Source organism: Grammomys surdaster, unplaced genomic scaffold, assembly GCF_004785775.1.
Source record: "Grammomys surdaster isolate TR1022 unplaced genomic scaffold, NIH_TR_1.0 363, whole genome shotgun sequence".
Taxonomy (NCBI): Eukaryota; Metazoa; Chordata; class Mammalia; order Rodentia; family Muridae; genus Grammomys; species Grammomys surdaster.
The window spans coordinates 2,867,319-2,885,522 of NW_021604782.1; positions in this window are offsets into that span (position 1 = coordinate 2,867,319).

Below are 18,204 nucleotides of genomic sequence, written 5' to 3' on the forward strand. Positions count from 1 at the left end.
GTAGAGGAACAAGTGGGTATAGCTACATTTTTACTAAAAATAACAACCCCTAACATCAGCCTTGACTGAGGGCAGGGCATCACAGTCTGTTCTACCTAATTCTTCCAATTTAAATGGTGGTCATAGTCCTTCCCTAATAATTTTATTTTGGAAAAAAAATGAAATAAGGTTTTTACAATACTATAATGAATCTCAAGACACCCACCACATGAGTTCAGTTTGAGATTTCCAACGTTGACCTGAGGGTTGGCATTCAGCCAGTGGATGGAGAAAGACATAAATCATATGTTAATGGTCTATTTTGGGCAGTGAAGTATTTATACGTTGCTCACAGTCTATGATTAGAATGCACTCACATGACATTGTCTAGAGGGATAAAATGCTAGGAAGCACAGTCTTTAGCTGGATTCCTGAACTAAATAATAATTATAAATTACAGAATAAGAGTGTGAATCTATCTCACTCACCTGACTGTCTAACCACACTTGTTTTCCTATTAGTTAGGTCTCAGAAATCTAAATTTAAAGTGTAAGTCCTCTGGGTTTAAAGCTTGCCTAGCCTGTACTAGCCCCACTACCAGAAAAGAATATATTGAGAGGATGAGGGTGAGTTACTAGGAGTTAATATTGCAGAAATTCAATGTTTTGGTTATCTGAATTTAACAATTGGCTATGACATTATTGACCTGAGATGGTCTGTAGGATTAAGGTGACAAGAAACTAATTTTACTAAATGAGAAGCCAGAATAGCTATGGAGGGCAGTTAGGAGTTAAATGACAGGTAAAGACATAATTAACCTCATAGACTTTGAATGAGCAAGAAGAAATAGGAAGAAAATCCAATATATCTGTGATGGCTTGTATACGTTTGCCCCAGGGAGTGGCACTATTAGGAGGTGTAGCCTTGTTGGAATAGGTGTGTAACTGTGGGTGTTGGCTTTAATACCCTAGTCCTAGCTGCCTGGAAGTCAGTATTCTGCTAGCAGTCTTCAGATGAAGATGTAGATGGTGCTCCTCCTGCACCATGCCTGCCTGGATGTAGACTTGTTTCTGCCTTGATGATAATGGACTGAATCTCTGAACCTGTAAGCCAGTGATGTTCTTAAGTGTTGCCTTAGTTATGGTGTCTGTTTACAGCAGTAAAATTCTAAGACAGCATCTAAGTTCTACTTTTCTCTGATTTAGCACTGAAAAATTATACAAAGCCCTTGATTTTAAAATTAATTTAGACCATTCTCTACCTTTAGTTGCCCTATGCTTAGAATAACGTAGTAGAACAGATAAACACATAACTATCTACTGACCACAACGTTTTCTTATGAATTATAATAAGCTGTAATGATAAAGGGTGATCTCTAACCAGAAAAGGCCATCTAGGATGAATTTCGGCCTTTACTATGGGTGTTTGATTGTTAGGAGTTCAGTGCTGCTTCTATCTTTTTTTGAAGTTAGGGGGTAATGGATTCTGTTCACTGCACACTTCATGTTTAAGAAAAACCAAAGCCAGTATGACCAATGCTCCTCATGGAGCTTGAGCACAAACCCCTGGAAATAAGAGCAGCTCCCATAGCCTTATCTGTCCTTATATATGTGTTTTCTCAAGGTTCATTAATAAGCAAGCTCTAAGTTTCAGATGATGTCTGCTTCTCTGGGCACTCTTTAACAGGCTTGAGATTCTTAGGTGAAAGACGTGAGAATATTCAACAAGGGACAACATGTTGAGACTCAAAGATTGAAAATTTTTCATTGATTTTTATCTAAATTTAAACCATGAAAGCTAAGCTATTATTATCTTTTGTGGATCTTTTACATAAGATACAGGAAAAATAAAAATGAACAAATAACTTCTTTCCTTCTGCAGTAGCATTTTTATAATAATTCTCAATTCAGCCCATTTTGTTATCATTACGGGCTACCCAGTTATTTGACAATGGAAGCTTTGAACAAAATCACAAGATGAAAGATGAGACAGCTTGAATTTTCATTTAGCCACTAGCTAATTAGAGACATTTTCTTGGAGAATTTTCTTTGCATTTTTACTTGTGATCTCTCAATATGTTATAATGTTCAATTTCATATCTGTATTTTGCTTGGGTCGCTTCCATGTGTGTGGCATTAGTACAGCAACAAAAAGAGCACATGCAGTAACTATAGAAAAGACAAAAAATATATTCCAAGTAAAAATAATTTGGGGCTGGTACTTGGTAGTTCCTTTAATTTTCCATTTTAGTATTTGATAAGAGATATGGAAATATATATGCATATCTTTCTTTTTCTTGAAGTGGCTTTGATTTCAGGATGCCACTACTTGAGTTTTGAGCCAGAAAATATTCCACAATGCTCAAAAAGTCTATTTTCAAGACAGAGAAAAGAGTTCTTTTAATAGCATCAGTGTTTATTCTATTATATTATTCAGGGAAGGCTATTTGCTCAAACAAATAGCTTCTCTATCTATCTCAGTGTCTTAGCAAAATATAATTCTACTTTTTATTTATGCAAAGTTCAACTGATTGGAGGTAAACCCTGACTGTTCTGCTTCATCAAGTCTCTCAGGAACCCAGAATCTTCCTATCATGTGACCTCACTAGTTCATAGTGTCTAGCAATTCTCACCTGTGTCTTCGGTCTTTGACTGACAGGCAAAGAGAAAGAGCTAAGACTATGAAAATAATCACACTTCAGGTTTTCAATGAGCCAGCCTGGGCGGTAATACACTTTAATGCATTCATATTGCAACTGGCATACCTTAGTATCTGGAAAGGAATGTTAATCTAATTGTGAGACTAGGAAGGGAGAAAATACACTTTTTTTGAACATATATTCTCTGCCAGTCTTCTCAGTGAGCTCTGGAATTCATATTCATTCCCAAGATCATGGGAGACTCACTTCAGAATTGTTAAAATCCCTGTACAGAGGTTTCTTACTTTCAGATTAATGCATTTTTTACCAGAAACTTTTTGTCTTCTTTCTCTCTGCCTGCAGCCAAGTTCAGAGGGACCAATTTGTTGCTAAGTCTTGATAACAACATAGTCTTCAGGGAACTCGGATCTTAGGATGTGCACACCAGCACAGCTCTTTTCTGAAGCTCAAAAATTCAGAGAAAAGAGAATCACTTCCATATGGAAGTTGTACTCTCTTTTTACAGGGCAATGAAGAATGGTGCACACTAATAAAAAATGTGGTTGCTATGAACAGTAACGCTAGTTCTCAGAATTTCAGAAAGAGGGTAATCACAGTCAGCAGGTGAGAAACTGTTGTTTATTCTTTATAAGAAAACTGTCAGAAATGAAAGGAATACAGAAATCCTCTTACACAACATTTTGATATGGCAGGTGAAATATGAGCCAAGGGAAATAGTAAAAGAAATATGAGAAGAGACTCAAACTCAGCCTCTATTAATTTTATGCTCAGTTAAGGAGAGATGGATCAAACCAAGCAGCATGTTCAAATCTTCAAATCTCACCTGGCCTTTTCAAAATGGCATTAAGAGTCACAAAAGGGAATAACGAGCTAGAATACCAGAGTTGGAGCAATCTGATTTCTCTCATATAGGTAACAAATTACAGATGCAAGGGGTATTTCTTTTGCAATTGAGGTGGGAAAAGTTTTTGAAAGTCAAGGAATTCCAGGACAGTGATGTTTGAAGAAAGAATATGTTCCGAGTCTTACCTTGGACCCAATGGCATAGGTTAGAAAAGAAAAGGAAGTTAATCTGCAAGAACTGTGTGCAAAGTAGAAGTAAAGCTCTCAGTGAGAGAATCCAAACTCTGCAGAACTGAAGGGTTGAGGGACTAGCGGTGTAGTCATTGTGATGTAGCTTCCACAAATGGCTAAGGACTGTCGAGGTTCTCCTGAGAATGAAAAGCTTGAGACAATGGAATGATTTGGAAGAGGAGGGAGTGTGAGGCTAAATGTTATACAGGTTCCAACAAGTGGAATTCTGAGCTCATGGGAGAGAGGAATTGAAACTGTGAATAACAAAAAACTGGGTCAAGAGGCTTGAGAGATGGTTCAGTGGTAAAATGCTTGATGTGAAAGCTTGGGGACCTTACACTAGGTCCCCAGAATCCACATAAAGTTGCACACAGTAGCATGCCTATAGAGAAATTTTAATCCAGCAACATGGCTGCTCTGGCAAGGGATCATATCCAAAGACTTAGTGTGATCCAGCTGGACTGCAGATAGTCCCTCTGGCTAGAACACAGAAAAACCCTTAGTATACACTTTTAATCCCAAACAATGAAGTTAAGTTAGTTTGTAAAAGGATCCAACCATGTTTGAAGTGGCATTTAATTGAAGGGCAGACAAACTGATGAATCAGAGAAAGATTTGACAGAATGAGTCAGAGAATACACTCCCAACTCCCATGAGAACAGAAAGGAAAGAGGGGGGCTTAAGAGGAGAGAGAGAAAGAGAGAGAGAGAGAGAGAGAGAAGGTGTGTGATATGATGATGCCTCTGTGATCCACGTATCCCTCTAGGAACATGGGAGGAGGAGACAGAGTTACCTGGACCTTACAGTCCAGCCAGCCAGCCAGTCAGATTCAACTCTGAACAAAGGGTCCATCCCCAACAGGTACACCAGTGAACAAGGGGCTCATCCTAAGTAATGTGGAAGGTGAAGACCAGTTAACACCCAATGTTGTTCTCTGATTTTCACATAAGCAAGCATGGGTGTCCACAAACACCCTCCCAACACACACACACACACACACACACACACACACACACACACACACTTAAAACAAAAGGAAAAACATACCCTCTGAACCTAATAAGTCTAGTCTAAATTTTTAGTTAAGAGCAACTAAATATGATATCAAAGAACAGAATAGGTGGCGCAAGTGAGGAAAGTTTTGAAACTTCCTTCTGTACCTTGAAAGGACGAGGTTAGCATAGTAAACCTTTCTTACTTTATATAGGCATGGTGCTTTAAAAATTATTTTTCCTCTTGTTTTATTCCCTTGAATATAAACAGCAGTTTCACATCAGAAGAAAAGATTTGGATCCTATGGGGATGAAATTGACAAGACACTGACTTAGGACTCTGGCAGACATCCTGAAAAATTATAATGAAAGGATGATGTTTTCTCTCTAAATTCAGCTATTTCCTTTGTCTATCTATGCACAGCAACTGTTCTATTATAATAGTACATGACTCTATCATTTAGTAGCTCTGGATTTTTCCTGGAATATACTCTTCTAAAACATGGTCTCCTGCTAAGATATTAGGGGCTTTGATGTTATTTCTTCTCTGGATATTTTGCATGGGAGTTATGGGCTCGTTCTTTGATGATCTCAGGATCCTTTCAAAGCTTTAGGAAAACATAAACAAGAATGCTAGTTGCTATTGGTGGGTGTTTTCCTTTTTACTTTAGTTCTCCTGAGACAGGGACTCACTATTTAGACCTGGCCTGGAACTCACAGAGACCTGCCTGTACTAGGACTAAAGGTGATCACCATTACCCTGAGTCCAAGAATCTAGCTGGAAGCACTCCTCAGCAGGGCTGGAGAGGCTCTGCTGCTTTGAAGGGATCAGGCCAGGGCACTGATGATGATGAAGAAGGACCCCAAACTCTACTAGGATACTGAGGTCAGTACTTGAGACTCAGTGACATAAGAATGACAAGTCTGGAAGATGCTGCCATACATAATTTGGGGTTTCAATGAATCTACAAGGGGTGATGTTTTGTTTCTGCTACATTTTTAGTAGTAAAGAATAAATGTTGTCTACAATAATATACGGGGTTAATACTGTTAAAACACCTCACAGGCTTTGAGCTAAATTTGAGCAATTAGACTGTTGGCCTTGTGTTTCTTGGTGTCTGCTATTACCTGCCACATCTTTATTAATTTGTCTGGTGAATACATAGGAGAAGGAGAATTGGAAACAAGAATAATTATCCTCATACCTGCCATCCCCACAGATCGATCATCACTAATCCCTGCACACACCCATTTTAGAGGCTTTTGGGACACTGTTAAGAGGGATTTTAAGGAAGGCCCAAGGGCATTATCTGCCATCCTAATTGGTCTCTGCTACACTAGAAGCCCTGTGAAAATCAAAATCAGGAGGGTTGAGGGTTTTCTTTTTATTACCTTGACATACTTTAGTTATAAAAACATATGGGTGAAATTCTACCTGTGGCTGTGTGAACTTGAAGAATGTAAATTCCCAACTGAGAACTTCTTTCTGAGCAAGGCAAGAAGTTGGCGGAATGAGAACATACACATGCTGTAACCACAGGGGTAATATAAATGAAGATGCTATCCAGACATAAAGTGGGTTTTTTAAAGATGAAATTATGCATGATGCATTCCTGGTCATTATTGATTTACAGATCTTTTGTATATTCATCAATAATTGGTGCAACAAAATAAGGTTTTTCTGAACATCTGGGATATCAAACTACACATAAATACGAGAGCTAATTAAAGACTTCATTTTGCAAGCATTTCTGTATTGTAAACTTAGATCTGTTTGCTTAAATATAGACTCGTATTAATATTTGAATTTTGACTTTTCTTTGTAAATGACCTTGCTTGCTTTATCCTAATGATTTTCTTATTTTTATCTCCACAGTAAAATCTCTTTTTTAGGTCAAAATAACTTTACTCTGGGTTCTGAGTGATCTAGAAAATGATCTCCAATATCCATGCTATCCAGTGAGTGAGTTTATTACAGATAGAACAAGCAAAAGCCAAATAATACATGTCATATAGTGGACAGATACAACAGACAACAAAACGTCATGAAAAGAGGGGTTTGGAACACCTATCAGAGATGATTGAAGTCACTTGCTTGAAAGACAAATGGTCATATCATCAGAATAGTGTTCACAACATCCAGCAAAATCTCCTGGTGAAGTGGAGGTGCTCCGCTGGAATTCTCCATTGAGCTTTCTGTTCACGGGTGACTTCCCATGTCTGAAATGTTGGCTCCCTGTTACCACTGTAGGCATTTTTGTACCATTGGAATGAAGGACTCTAACCTCAATTAGAAGTATTTTATCTTCCAGCTATTCTTTTTTCCTCAATAACTTTTTTTATTCACTTCATATCTTGATCACAACACCCACTTTCCCCTCTCTTCTCAGTCCCACCTTTAAAAATCCTCCCTCACTACCCCTTCACCTTTTTCCTCAGAGAAGGGGGTATCACCCCACCCTAAGACATCTAGTCCCAGCAAGACTAGACACATCCCCACTGAGGCTCAGATAGTCTTAAGAATGCACTGTTTATAACACTCTTAACAGTTAGCTGTTTACTTCTTTCCCTTACAGAGCCAAGGAGGAAGCCCCACCCAGGACAGGAGGTTTTGATGATTATTTGACATAAAGATGTTTGTGTTTGAAGTGAGGAGAGTAACTCTGCCTCCTGAGCCAGCCATTCTATGACCTTAGACAACCCCATGACAACTTACCAATATAATGCAAATTACACTTCAATACAAAACTCTGGGTTTGCTGTTTTTGTAGAAGCCCCCCAATGACCAGTTCTACTTGAGCACAAATGGACTTATTCAGTTGCTTTCTGAGAGCTGAACCCAGGCCTGTATCCTCAACATCATGTGCCTCATGCTGAATACAACTGAGTGCTCATGTTTTCAAATATGTGACTACACATAACATGAAAATTAATAATGGGAACATATGAATGTACAAAGAGGGCTCTCTGAATAATCCAGGTGGCTCACGTCTTCAGCTGATCACCTATCTCCTTGTTAAGCTCAGCTTACTATTAAAAGAAGCAATCAAAAGTAGGGAACGATGATACCTAAAGGAGACTTTCGCTCTTTGTAGCTCAGGTTCCACTGGCCTACAATGGGTTCTGCAGTGCAGGACAAGGATCTTCAGTTCTGGGTCTTTGTAATCTGTCTTTGCTCCAAACACCTGAAGATGCAAGCAAGTCATATGTCTTTATCCTAAGAAGGTATCAAACTGGTACATGGTCATTGATTGACAGGGAAAGGTATACATTCATCTCTTGATAATGACAGTAAATGGTTTCTAATTGTCTCTCAATTGTCCGTCATTAGATGTACAACTCTGAACTTGTTTTTATCATGAAGACATCTCTTATTTCCAGTAATTTTTTAGGCCACTCAGGTTTACCTCTGGAAAATGCAACAAGGACCACTCAGAAACACCTTCCCTGACTAACTATACACTGGAGTATATGGAGCAAGCTAAGAACAGTAGTGTACAGGTCTTTTTTTCAGGCTCCTTTCTACAGGGGTTCCCTCAATTCCTCATTAGGAATCAGATCTTCCCTCAAAACAAACTTACTCATGTTTCTAAGCTTGTTTTATTTTATCCAAAAACATTTTGACTGTACACCAAATGTTGTACTAATAGCATGACAAATGTTCCCAAAACCCTAAATTTTTGTTACTAGTATTATTTGTCATTTAAATGACAAAACCGAAGCTCTGGTGCATAAAGTGATTTTTCTCACTTGTGACGACAGGCTCTATCATTGTAGCAGCTGCACCCCTAATCATTGAGCCCCACTCTTTTAAGGTACCATGTCATGTGCACTGTATCTCTAACCACATACATTTTCTACCCTCTAGTTTTTTCAAAGAACATTGTGAAGCGATGTTATCAGAAATTTTTCTTGCTAATCCTGCTTCATGTTTCACTTAATGAAATAATATTAGAAATAACAGAAAAATTTAAACCATACGGAGAATATACACTGGGCCTTCAGTTCTTTTGAAGGGAAAGCGGTATACTTTAGGAACTTCTGTGGCCTTTTAATTCTATACTGGAGTTGTCCGTTGTAGGCATGCACTGAAAATCACCTAGGAAGGCTGAACAATTACAGATTCTTACCTCTAACTACTGTGGATTATAATTTAGTTGATCATAGTTCTAGTCAACTAGTTTTTTAATTTAAAGTTATTTTTGTGGTGCTAGGAGTGGAACCTAGGGCAGGCTCTACACATCTGAGTTAAGCCACTGAGTTTAACACTCCAGCTCTCAGCAACTGAATTAGCAGAATTTTTCTTCTTTCACATAGTCCAGCATAGTTCTGTGCACATCGTTGATGTATGCCCCAGAAAATGATTAAATAAAAGAAGTGTGTTTGAAAGTCCAGCAATGTAGTTCACACACTTGGCAGTCTTTAACTGGAGATTGGGAGGTGGTCACTCACTTTTGATTTACAGTTGGTTGCACACATATCAAAAGGATGGACAAAGAGCTAAACTGTGAGAAGGGAATGTGTCAAAATGATTACACCAACAGAATAGCCACATTAAGGTAACAGACCTTCTCTGTGACATACTCACAGGTGTGTGCACGAGGATTCTAACACATTCCAAACTGTTGTTCCTATTGGCTACAACTTGTAATAGGTATGGCGGCATATGGACTTGGTGTGTGCAATGATATGGTCAGAAAATTTGGCTTTTCCTCATGTCCCATAATTTGCCTGTTAGATCCTGCATAAGTCTGTAATCTCCCTTCATGGTCAGATTCTTCTTCTTTTTCTTTAAAAGAGGACTAAAATCTGTTCTACTTGGTTGCTGAAATGTTATCAAACATAGTCTATGTAATCTAATACATTCTATGTAGTGAGGAAGGCCATCACTAAATCTTTCTTCATTTACCTTGTGTCTTCTCTCCAACCTTCTGGCCCAATCTCTCCATACCTCCCTGCTTAAATTTCACCCAAGGACTGTTTCCCATCAATGACTTTCTTACTTCCTCAAAGGTTAGAAATTCTCCTTATTCTATTTTGTATGCCCAGAACCCAGCTAATTTTCTGACACATACACACACACACACACACACACACACACACAGGATTTAATAAATGTTTCATGAAAGAACAAATAGAAATCAGCAAACCATAATTACGAGTAAATGAATTTTGACCATGGCTGTTTCACTGGAAGAAAGCTGTCAGGTTATGCAAAGCCGTGTGAGAAGATTAGAGTCTTCACACCCAGTTTCACATCCCAGATGTCCAACATGGGCTTGTTTTGAAGGCGAGATTTCAGAGCTGTCATGTCAAGCTTACAATGCATTCATGTCTCATTTACTAGGTGTGATAAAATTTGGGATTTAAGACCCCAGCTAATTAACTAAATGTGCTTTCAATTCCAATCCCTGTTACCTACAAATATTTGAATTAGCATTTAATGTTTATTTTGAGTTATCACTTTTATTCCTGGGCCTTAGCAACTCAATTAGAAATGCTTTGCACTTCCTTCTAGCTTAGCCGAAGGAGGAGCAGTGACAGTTGCCAGAGGATCGCTGCTTCAGGTCGCACACTCTTTAACCAGAATCAGTGCTCCAGAAATTTATAACCGCATAAAGACTTCGCTTAGCTCTTCACTATCCACATCCTCTGACATTCTGCCACTGTTCTCCGTGAGATCAAATTACTGTACTCATTTTTATAATCAAAATAAGAAGGCTTTCCCTCTCCTGTGTTATACTCACATTCTAAAATGTGAGTATACCCTACCTTTGTACTAACTTTGTACTAATGAAGAATTGTGACTATAAAATTCTACAGATTTTTTTTAATTTGTTTTTCAGAACCACCAGGGGTCAGATATTAAACTATAATGATCCTTCAGACTTGCTGGGGATCTTATTAAAAGGCTGATTCCAACTCAGTCTGTGGTGGGGTAGGGTGCTAAGAGCATGCTCCCGGACAATGCTGATGAGGATGTGGAAGCCACGGTTGCAATAATAATGCTGCAGCTTGTCTCCACCGCTGGAACTTTCTCTGTATTCCTTGATTCTTCATCCAGTGTTGACCTCTACTCACTCAGTACTTCTGGTATCATTACAGTGATTCCTACAGGAGACTTTGGGTCATTTAATCACTTGAGATTCCATTTATCCCAACTTAGTTGGTTAGTTAGTTAGTTAGTTAGTTAGTTAGTTAGTTAGTAGCTGGAGCTCCCACATCTTGGCCTTTAAAAAAAAACACCTTCAAATAGAACTCTAAGAGGTAGGAGGAGATATTCAGTAACAGTCTATGCTTGAGCAAATCAGACTGAGTCCCAGATTCTTCGTATGTGTGTGTGTGTGTGTGTGTGTGTGTGTGTGTGTGTGTGTATAAACAACAGATTTGAATGACTTTTGTGTACATCACTGAATTCTTGAAAATTGCAACGTTTTAAAATTTGTTAATTATATTACTCAAATTTTCAGTGTGTCTCTTGCTTCAGTTATATTTCAGGTAGCAGTGAGTATTTTTGTTTTCAAATGTGATTTATAGTACCAGTGTATCTCTCACTTTATTTTCAATTTTTAATCTTTCTATATTTTCATGTATTATATATTTTATTATGTAAAGCTTGGGAAAATAAGACACTTGACCCTGTGCGCAAACTTTTCCTAAATAGGTTTGACATCCCGGCAGCATTTATGAAACAAAGAACACTATTAAAAACTAAGAGATCAGTCTGTTTTCTCTTGAACGGGTAGTTCTTAAGATGTCCATAAGGTAACAGGAAGTCATGAATTATTATGGGATAATTTGGGCATAAGGCACAGCTGCTATTGGCTATTTGTTTAGAACTGGATCTCTGGGCTCTGTACCACTGTTCTTACATTTTAATTTCTCCGCTTTAGTTACTTATACATTACTTGTCATGTTCTCATTTATTATTGCTGAAGTTTCACCTTCAATAAGTCCTTGTTTAAACTTTAGCTTGGCTTCATGTCTGCATCTGGGAATTAATAATGAGGAAACAGTCATGCAGCCTATGTCTTGTTTGAAGGGAATACAGGTAGGGGATCTCAAGGTCAAAGATTTTAGTTGTGACCTTAGACTTCTATAGCATGAGCAAGGAACTGGACAATATATCTTTCCCTAGTGACTTGATGGCTGGTGTATACATATAAGAAATATATTTAGGAATCTTAAGCTGTCAATCATTCTTCCTCCTTGGCATCTCAGATGGTATACAAGCCACCCAGCCACTTAGGTTTCTCTATCCTCTGCCACATGCCAACATACATACAGACACACATACATGCATACAGAAAAAACAGCAAAGAAAAAGTCAGATTTGATTTATCTGTGGTACATACTATGTGTCTGAAATATGTTGACAAATTGGAAAAAGCGAAACTAGAAGAGACAATTTGACTTTCTTGTCCATGCCCGTAGAAGAATAGAAGGCTCGTGAGTTGGGGAGAGCTGTTTCAGAAAGTAAAATTTTCTGGGCTCAAATATGAATCTACTTCTTTTCCTACCTTCACTCACTTTCCAAAGCCAGTGGTTCTCAGTTCCACGTGCACCACCCACTCACTAAGGTGCTAATCCCAACAGTTGACTTTGGATGGTAAAAGTCATACAGATTAAAATTGTCATCAGGTAATTTTATTGTAAGACTAATAATGAAAGTACTTCATTAGGTTATGTTTCCCTTATTAATAAATACCAATATTTTTACTTCCTTAGTTCAAGACTACGTAAGAACAGAACTTATCAAGTGATGGCATTCTTGCGACAGTTACACTTGCTACACTGTCTCCTGCTGGCAATCACTACAAACCCTTAACACACATAGAGTATATCTATGGCTGCTTCTGCATTTATATCATCCAAAAGGAGGAGAAACTAGAACTAATAAGAGACTTAAAGGAATGAAAGGACATTGGGCTAGTCCACATTTAACTGCCCTTTCTCATGCCTGTGAACCTAACTCACTTAACGAAAGAGTTAAATGTATAGAAAAAGATAAAAATCTACAGAACGTGTGCCCTCCAAATCTGTGCGTGTAACCCTTTAATATCATTCTGCACATGTTAATAGGATTTGAATTGATCTAGCAGCAGAAGAAAACAACTTGAAAGGCTAAAAAGCTGAACAGGTAGCCGAGTAGCTACCTGGCTCTGGGGAGCTGCAGGTGCCATTCAAATCTTGGATGACTGGAAGACTTTAATCTGGGACTCAGCATTTTATAGCTTGAGGATCACTTCCAGAACTATAGTCTATAACCTGCAGCTAAGAGAGAATTTGAACGGCAGCCCTTCCAACAAAAGACAAACAAATTTTACATGGATCAAGTTGGTCTACTAGCATTTTAACAAATATAACAAATAAAATTAACATCGTTTAGAAGGTTACATAATCCTTGCAAAATATTATCCCTGTACAATAAAATTATTTAATTATAAATAAGCCAAGAAATATGACCAATTTTTTTTTAAAGTTAGTTAATGCAACAAGGCCAGATGATGACACTCCACATCCCCAGCACTAGGGGACTGAAATGGAAGGGTTGTAAGTGCTAAGCTAGCCCAGGCTACGTGGTGAAACTCTGTCTCAAAAACATACAGCAAAACATAAAGAACATGCAGACATGGCAGATATAAATAGCTGTTATAAATAATAGCTATGGTAAATATATTAAAGTATTTACACTAAACAAAAATTGTAGAGTTGAAAAGTATAGAATCTGAGATTAAAATTGGAAAGATTTTTCAGAGGCAAAGTATCACTGAAATGAATATAAATAAATATGAATGAACAAATTCAAGCATGTAGATCCTAAATAGGAAGAGAAAAGAACAGACAGCCAATGGCTTATAGAAGAGTGTCAAGAAGTGTAACATAGAAATCATAGGTGTTCCACAGCTTTCCTGCAGTACGTGGTTCCACATTCATCTTGCAGTGCACAACAAATTTTTCAAAGTCATCTGTGTCAGTCTCTTATATTGTGGCAAATCCCTAGAAACAACACAGATGTATTCTCCTACAGTTCTAAATGCCAGAGTTTGAGAGTTATCTCTGCGTCATAATAAAGGTGTCACTAGAACAAAAGCTAGAGGGAGAACCCATATCCTGGTCTTTGCCACCATCTACAGTCCACTTGTGCTCTATGGCCTCAGTCTACCTGCAAAGGCAGCAGCATGGTGCTTTCTTTGTGTGTGTATCTGTCTCTGTTTCTGTCTCTCTGACTCTCCCTGTCTCTGTCTCTGTCTCTGTCTCTCTGTCTTTCCCTCCCTCCCTCCCTCCCTCTCTCTCTCCCTCTCTCTCTCTCTCTCTCTCTCTCTCTCTCCCTCTCTTCCCCTTCCATCTCTCCTTCTCTCCTATTTACTATCAATTCACCTCTGCTTCCCCTAGTAAGAATGCTTGATTTTACTTACTGCCCCCTTGAACTATCCAAGATAGTGTTCCCCAGCTGATAACCTTTAATTGCATCTGCAAAGCCTTTAAAAGGTAGGCACTTGGAGATGTTGGAGGCTGTTATTCAGCTTGCCACCCCATCACTACTTCCCACCTCAACTTTACCTTCTTCAGAGGTTCTTTCTCCTTCTTGTACTTTAAAACTACGTGTTGGACCCATCTATCCATATGCACTGGAATTCCTCTAATCCAGGCTACTTCTAATCTGCATCCAAAAACTTGTTCCTCCACTTGAACACACTTCTTCCTGGGGCTTTACTGTCATTACTTATTTCTTTTCTCATATGTCTGTCACAGTGACAGTAAGGCTTATTAAGGAAAAAAGTATCTCCTTCTGGTCAAGGGAATAAAATCTCTGGGTAGTGACCTAACAAACAAGTTGAGCGGGTCAATGACTTGGCTAAAGGATCTCTGCTCAGGAAGGCAGAGCTACCAGGAGGAGGGTGGCCTCATCTTAACCCAGGATGAAGGAATAATTATCCCTTAATGAGATACTGTACTCTTCCTTCCTCCCCAGCATTCTACCATAGCACAATCCCTACAAACTATGATGAGGTTCTGTTAGGTCGACATACCATTCTGAGTTCTGATTCACAAAGTCGTAACTGTTTTCTATTTTTGCTGTATTTTTTTTCTTGGATGCTGTCTAGAATCTAATTATGCCTTTGCAGCATCTGGAGTTTCTTTCTGTTTTCTCTAAGGGCCCCCTCCCTGACGCGTGGCTGCTTGTCTGTGTGCGATGTGGCTGCCATGGCTGTTTTCCTTTTCTTAACCATTCTCCTCCAAGACACCATCAGTTTACAGCTTTCGTGCCCTAAGGTTTTTCTTTTAAACATTAATAAAATTGTCCTCAATATTCTGTTTGAGTCCATTCTTAAACTCTTTATTCATAAGATTAAGAAGACCAAGAATTCCCTGACTTCCCACTATCATATCCAGACCCTGAGAGACTCCCCAGAATTCCAGTTAATATCTTGGATTGTAGTATAAAAAGCCTCCATTAACTCTGACTCCTTCAGAGGACTTGTATTCATTTATTTCTTCTATCAGTTAGATTCAATTAAAAAAAAAAACAGAAACACTTTAGTCCTCCTCTAGAGCCAATCACAATAAAGATCAGTAAGAACTGCTTTGTATAGTTAGCTACAATAAGCTTGAACCGAACCAACTGCCACAACCACCTAACAGTACTTCCTAAACCTGTGTATGAGCTTTTATAGTTGCTATGTTTATGGTGTCTATGTTTATAGTTGCTGAGTTTTTGTGGATTTTGTCTTTATAAGCTGCCCCTTGAAAATAGGCCCTCAATCTCAGGTCCCAAGTCCGACTGTGTGACTGATCATCAGGTCTTAGGGTAGGTGGTCAATAAACTATGCCTACTTGACAAAGATAGGCATCTGTAGGGTGATTCCTGAACCCCAACATGTGTCACACATCTGTAATCCTGTCCCTCGGGAGGCTGAGACAAAAGGGTAGCAAATTGGAGCCCAGCTTGGGCTACATAGGAAATCTTATCTCAAAAAGGTGAGTAATAAACAAAAAGATTTTAAACTAAAACAGTTGTCTTCCTAATGCTGGAAAACTGAAGACACAGTTGGGGAGTGGTGATAGAGGAATGGAATGGGTGAAGAGGTGTTACCTAGAGATAAGAAGTGAGGTTGTTATCACAGTGCTAGAGGACCTGAGTTCAAATCCTCAGCACCCACATAAAAGTCAGGTATGACTGACTATACATGCCTATAACCCCAGCCTTGGGGGACAAGGCTAAGACTAGTAGATCCTAAGAGCTCACTAGCCAGTCCAGACAGCCCAACTAAGACGGCAAGCTTCAGGTCCAGTGAAAGAGCCTGTGATGATAAAGTAAAACAAGAGTAGTGCATGCATATTGATTTTTCAAAAGCTGTTAGCCCTCAACAGGAAATATATTTGGAAAAGCTCCTGTTAATAGCATCCAACAGTCTGTTTTCCTCTCAAAACCACAGTCAAATGCTCTATACCCTTGAGCTATTCCCCCTTCTCCTGGAATCTATCTGTAACAATTGACCCTGCTGTTCTAAAGGCTGTTTTCAGTGTTACATTTCCTGAGAAACACTTAAGGAGATGTAGAGGTCTCAACAGTATGAACAGACTTGGGTAGATTTATCTTGTTTCCCAATAAGTGAAAATTGCAAATGGCAAAACAACTCTGGAATACTGTAGACAGGGATCAGAACGTATCTTCACATCACCAGAAGCCTGCTCATTATAGCAGGAGCCCCACTGGTGATCTCTGTTGGGATCTTGGCCTTCGGAACAAGATGTTAAATAATTAGCATTACGAAGCAAAGAGAGCTAAAAATAAAGCTGTGTGAACAGATCAGCTCTGAGCCAATGACAGCAGCTATCTGAGACAGAGCACAGAGTTTAGGAAGATCCACACTTACAGAATAATTACTCTATAACAATTAAATAAATATATAAAACATATTTAAATATATATTAGTATACATACATATGTATGTATGTATGTATGTATGTATGTATGTATGTATGTATATAAATTTAGTTAGGAATGAGGAAGTAACTCATTTGGTAAAATGCTTTCTGTGCAAGTATGTGGACCTAAGTTTACAATCTCAGCATCCATTGAGGCTGCTGTTGAAGAGGTTAGCTCAGGAACTTTGGAAAAGTCATGGGACACTTGTTCCTCCAGAAGGGAGAGGCTAATTAATGTTCCTCAGACCACAGGGTTGGGGGAACCGGCCTGTGGGTGGGGACAAATTCCACAGGACAAACTGTTGGCCACCCACAGACAAGGGAAGTCCTTGCCACCTCATTCCCTAAAGACCAATCAGTTTAAAAGTCACACTGTTCTGCCAATCATATTGTGCCTAGTTGCTGTTTCTCTATTCTACTCCTGAAAGCTGTATAAAAACTGGCCAAACACGTGGCCCTGGGACACCACCTCTCCTTCAGGTGCAGGATGACCCCAACTCATTGGAACAATAAATTCCTCTTGCTTTTTGCATGGATTCCAGGCTCCTCCTGGTTCACTAAGGGGGTCCCTGGTAAGCTAAGGCTCACCAGAGTCGTACATTGTATTCTCAGTACTGGGGAGGCAGAGACAGGAGAATCACTGAGACCTTGTCTCAAAAAATAAAGTTGGGACATGGCTGAGGATATAGTTCATTGACTGACTTTCACAGAGGACCCAGGTTTGATTCCCAGCATCCATAAGGAAATTCACAGCCATCTATAATTCCAGTTTAAGGAGATGAGATTCAGTGCAATTTTTTGACCTCAGTGGGCTCCTTTTCTGTGTACGCGGTACACAGGCACACACTTATACACATTAAATAAATAAATAAATAAATAAATAAATAAATAAATAGTTTTAAAACAATAAAGTAGAAAATGTTTTTAAAAAAACACAGTGTTGACCTCTGGCTTCCACATGCACATATATACACATGCTTGCACATACACTTGCACACAGACATGTACACACATATGCACAACTTCAAAAAAATTAATTAAACAAGATGGGTTTAAGAATAAATAAGAATCAGATACCTGGGGTCTAGAGAGATGGTTCAGCAGTTAAGAGCACTGACTGTTCTTCCAGAGGTCCTGTGTTCAATTCCCAGCAACCACATGGTGGCTCATAACAATCTGTAATGGGATCTGATGCCCTCTTCTGGTGTGTCTGAGGATAGCTACAATGTACTCATACACATAAATAATTCCTTTTTTTAAAAAAAAAAGAATCAGACACTTATATCTAGAGACGTACTCTGTTGTTTTAAAACATGTAATTCTGAGAAATTTATTTAACTTTTCCATTTCAGTTTCCTTAGGTGAAAAGTTGAAGTAAGAATTTTGGTGTTGAGGAACGAGGGACTAGAGAGACCCTGTATAGGCATACAGACAGAGAAAGGGCCACTGAAGTATAATAAAGATTGTATGTCAGTGTGTGTGTGTGTGTGTGTGTGTGTGTGTGTGTGTGTGTGTGTGAAGAGAGAGAGAGAGAGAGAGAGAGAGAGAGAGAGAGAGAGAGAGAGA